We start from the raw sequence: 5,321 nt of genomic DNA, 5'->3' as shown, positions 1-5,321 counted from the left end.
ATTTCTTTGTCTCTTGCATATCTTCGGGACTGGGATATAATATACCCCTCTTCTTCATAGTGGGTTTAGGCGGTGGTTCAAGAATAGTACGATCATCATAATTTTTCAATATGTTATTCAATAATTCTTCAGCTTGAGCAATAGTTCGTTCGCTAAAAACACAACCAGCACAACTATCTAGGAAGTCCCTACAAGCATCGGTTAGTCAATTATAGAAGATATCAAGTATTTCATTTTTCTTAAGAGGATGATCAGGCAAAGCATTAAGTAATTGGCAAAGCCTCCCCAAGTTTGTGGGAGACTCTCTTCTTTAGTTTGCACAAAGTTAAATATTTCCTGTAAGGCAACTTGTTTCATATGAGCAGGAAAATATTTTTCAGAGAAGTAATAAACCATATCCTGGGGACTACGCACACAACCAGGAGCAAGAGTATTGTACCAAGCTTTAGCATCACCCTTTAATGAGAAAGGAAATAATTTGAGAATAAAGTAATAATGAGTTTTCTCATCATGTGTACAAGGGGTGGCTATGCCATTCAACTTAGTAAGATGTGCCACAACAGTTTCAGTTTCATAACCATGGAAATGATCAGATTCAACCAGAGTAATTAGCTCTGGGTCGATAGAGAATTCATAATCCTTATCATCAATAAAGATAGGTGAAGTAGCAAACTTAGGATCACATTTCATTCTAGCATTCGGAGATTTTTCTCTATACTTTTGTAGTAATTTCTCTAGATCATCTCTATCATTACAAGCAAGAATATCTCTAGTTGCTTCTTCACTCATAACATAACATTCCGGTATCTTAGGCAATTCATATCTAGGAAGCCTAGTTCTAGCAGGTGTTTCAGGAGTTTCAGTTTCAAGCTCATCATCAGATTCAACAACATCATGTTGTATAACTCTAGCAATTTGTTTATCAAGAAATTCACCAAGTGGCACATCATCATTATCAAGCAAGGTACTAGCATCATCATAAGAATCATTCATAGGAGAAGTAGCATCATGAATAACTTGCGACATATCAGAATTAATAGCATGTGGTGGTGTTGCAAGTTTACTCATAACAGAAGGTGAATCTAAAGCAGAACTAGATGGCAGTTCCTTACCTCCCCTTGTCTTTGAGGGATAAATCTTAGTCTTTGGATCCTTCAGATTCTTCATAATAAAATGATAATAATCCCAAGTGACTCAACAAATATAGCTATGCTCCTCGGCAACGGTGCCAGAAAAAGGTCTTGATAACCCACAAGTATAGGGGATCACAGCAATTTTCGAGGGTAGAGTATTCAACCCAAATTTATAGATTCGACACAAGGGGAGCCAAAGAATATTTGAAGGTATTAGCAGCTGAGTTGTCAATTCAACCACACCTGGAGATTAATTATCTGCAGCAATATGATCAGTAGCAAAGTAGTTTGATAGTTTTGATAGTAGTGATAGTAGCAACGGTAACAGTAATAGTGAAAGCAGTAATTTGTAGCAAGTGTAACAGTGATGATAGCAATAGTAACGCAGCAAGATCAATAAGGATAAATTCATAAGCATTGGATCGGTGACTTGTTGGATGATATTCATCATGAGACAGTTATAACCTAGAGCGATACGGCACTAGCTCCAGTTCATCGATATAATGTAGGCATGTATTCCGTAAATAGTCATACATGCTTTATTAAAAGAACTTGCATGACATCTTTTGTCCTACCCTCCCACGACAGCGGGGTCCATATTGGAAACTAAGGGATATTAAGGCCTCCTTTTAATAGAGAACCGGAACAAAGCACTAACACATAGCGAAAACATGAACTCCTCAAACTACGGTCATCACCGTGAGTGGGCCCGGTTGTTGTCACTCCCGGGTTGCCGGATCATAACCGTAGTAGGTGACTATAACTTGCAAGATCGGATCTAAAACATGGATATAATGATGAATTCATTAACGGTTCAGATCTAAAATCATGGCACCCGGGCCCAAAGTGACAAGCATTAAGCATGGCAAAGTCATAGCAACATCAATCTAGGAACATAGTGGATACTAGGGATTAGGCCCTAAAAAAACTAACTCGATTACATGATGAATCTCATCCAACTCCTCACTGACCAGCGAGCCTACGAAGGAATTACTCACTCCCGGTGGGGAGCATCATGGAATTGGCGATCGAGATAGATTGGTGATGACAAAGATCGAAGATCCCCCTCTCCAGAGCCCCAAACGGACTCCAGATCTGCCCTCCCGAGGAAGAACAGGGCTTGGCGGCGGCTCCGTCTCGTGGATTGTGATAATTCTTTCTCCCTGTTTTTTTCTGGAATAATGTGAATTTATAGTATCAGGGGGTCATCAGCGGGGCCACCAGGTGGGTACAACCCACCTGGGCGCGCCAGGAGAGGGGGCGCGCCCTGGTGGGTTGTGCCCATCCAGGGGCCCCTCTCTGGTGGGTCTTGGCTCCAGAAATTCTTATTATTGGTATAAAAAACAGAAAGTTTCGTTCCTTTCCGAGAACTTTTATTTCTGCACAAAAACAACACCATGGTAGTTCTGCTGAAAACAGCGTCAGTCCGGGGTTAGTCTCATTCAAATCATTCAAATTAGAGTCCAAAACAAGAGGGAAAGTGTGAGAAAAAGTAGATACGTTGGAGACGTATCAGCGTGCTCCAACGTGCGAGGGAGGCCTTCAGACTTGGCGGGACAGACACAACCTCGCATGGGCTGAAAACTGCATACTGCCCTCGTCCGAATTACGCCGCGATGCCGCCCGGTATAGAGGCGCCGCACACCCCCTATGCCTCACGATGAGGTAATGGAGCACCAATTCCCAGAAGGGTTTAAACCCGTGAACGTTGAATCATATGATGGTACAACATATCCCGTGGTATGGATTGAAGATGTTCTTCTCCACATTCACATGGCCCGCGGTGACGATCTACATGTCATCAAATACTTCCCCCCTAAAGCTTAATGGACCAGCTCGGCACTAGTTAAATAGCCTCCCAGAAAATTCTATTGGCACCTGGGAAGATCTGGAAGATGCCTTTAGAGACAACTTCCAGGGTACCTATGTATGGCCCCCAGACGCTGATGACCTCAGCCACATAATTCAGCAACCCAGAGAGTCAGCCCGGAAACTATGGACAAGGTTCTTAACTAAAAAGAACCAAATTGTCGATTGTACAAACACCGAAGCCCTAGAGGCCTTTAAACTCAGCATCCGGGACGAATGGCTCGCCCGACACCTCGGCCAAGAGAAGCCAAAGTCCATGGCAGCCCTTACAGCACTCATGACCCACTTTTGCGCGGGAGAGGATAGCTGGTTAGCCCGCAACAACAATGGTACCAGCAACGCAGGTACCTATGAAACCAGAAACGGTAGCGGCATGCCTCCACACAACAAACACAAGCGTCGAAGTAACAATGATAATACCGAAGACACGGCGGTTAATGCCGGATTCAGTGGCTCCGAATCCGGTCAACGGAAGAAGCCATTTAAAAGAAATAAAGACGGCTCATCTAGCCTGGACCGAATACTCGATCGACCTTGCCAAATTCACGGCAGCCCCGACAAGCCTGCCAACCATACCCACAGAAGTTGTTGGGTCTTCAAACAGACCGGTGAGCTGAATACCAAACATAAGGAGAAGGAGTCGACCAGCGAGGATGACGACGACGAACCTCATCCGCCGAATACAGGGGGGGTATAAGAAATTCCCCCCAAAGTAAAAATGGTGAATATGATATACGCTACTCATATCCCCAAACGGGAGCGCAAGCGCGCTCTGAGGGGCGTCTATGCGATAGAGTCAGTCGCCCCGAAATTCAACCCATGGTCAGCCTTGCCCGATCGCTTTCGATCGCATACACCATCCGACTAGTATCCGTCACGGAGACTCGGCCACATTGGTCCTTGACCCAATTATCGATGGATTCCACCTTACGCGAGTCCTCATGGACAGCGGTAGCAGTCTTAACTTGCTCTATCAGGACACGGTCCGTAAAATGGGTATTGATTCGTCAAGAATTAAACCCACCAAAACTACCTTTAAAGGAGTAATACTTGGAGTAGAGGCCCGTTGCATGGGCTCAATCACATTGGAAGCTGTCTTCGGCTCGCCAGACAACTTCCGAAGCGAAGACTTGATCTTCGACATCGTCCCCTTCCATAGTGGCTATCATGCACTGCTCGGACAAACCGCATTCGCTCGCTTCAATGCGATCCCACACTATGCCTACCTCAAACTCAAGATGCCCGGACCCCGCGGTGTCATAACAATCAATGGAAACACGGAGTGCTCCCTCCGTACTGAGGAGCACACCGCGACCCTTGCAGCGGAAGTCCAGAATGGCCTTATCAAGCCAAATATTACATCGGCAGCCAAGCCCCCGGACACTGTTAAACGCGTCTGGACCACCCTGCAGAGCGACGATCAAGACCGTCAGGAGCTCGATTAGCAGTTCGACCTCCGTCTCAGCCCCAACCGCATCGCGGCATATGTACCACACATACATAACTACGCACTGAAGATACCATGGGCAAAGACGGAGGCATATTAAAAATAAAATCCACAATACGGCTCGACCCTATGTGGACCCCCATATCATTTCTCTTTTCCTTATTTTTTTCCTTTTTAGGTTCCTTAAACCCACGTCAACTTTTGATGGTACCAAGGGCACCGTTTCCAGTCCCTTTATGAAAAACTGATTGTTGATCCTCTTGAAGGATCACACACCAAGGAGCAATGCGACGCGAACGTGCGGCATAGTATCTAAAGGATCTTTAAAGATCGCCTCTTCCTCTTTAGGACCCGTACACAGCTTTCCCTGGTATTCGGCATGTAAAATAGCCTCGATGCTTGTCACATCATTTGTAAAAATATGTTTTGACATATCAATCAGACTATAATGGAAACAATCTTTCGCCCAACGTATTCGGTACTGGCTTATTTCCTAATCTGTATTCCTTCTTTTTTTTTTCTCGTCTGATTGCCATATACACCTTGGTACAACCTAAATCGCCAAGGGCGCCATTCGACCATGTACGTGTCTTAAAAATAAAATTAGTCCAAAACACTTTTATAGTGCAAATTCGGTGTCACGAATATAACATTATATGCATCGGCTCCGAATCATGTCTTTGTTCAATAGTTGGGTTGCTTGGCTCCTGTGATTATTGCCTTACGTTCCGCTTATTCGGCTAAGGCAGTAAAGGGAGAACTACTGCGATTGTGTTTCCGGCTCATCAGGATAAACACCTCAGTAGAGAAAGACGAAAACTGACTATCATGGTGCGGCGAGAGCTGGTCAGCTATTCGGCGACTAACTACAA

The sequence above is a fragment of the Triticum urartu genome, chromosome 2A, assembly GCF_056163025.1.
Source record: "Triticum urartu cultivar PI428250 chromosome 2A, HENAU_Tu73, whole genome shotgun sequence".
NCBI classification, from domain to species: Eukaryota; Viridiplantae; Streptophyta; class Magnoliopsida; order Poales; family Poaceae; genus Triticum; species Triticum urartu.
This window is presented reverse-complemented; position numbering follows the sequence as displayed.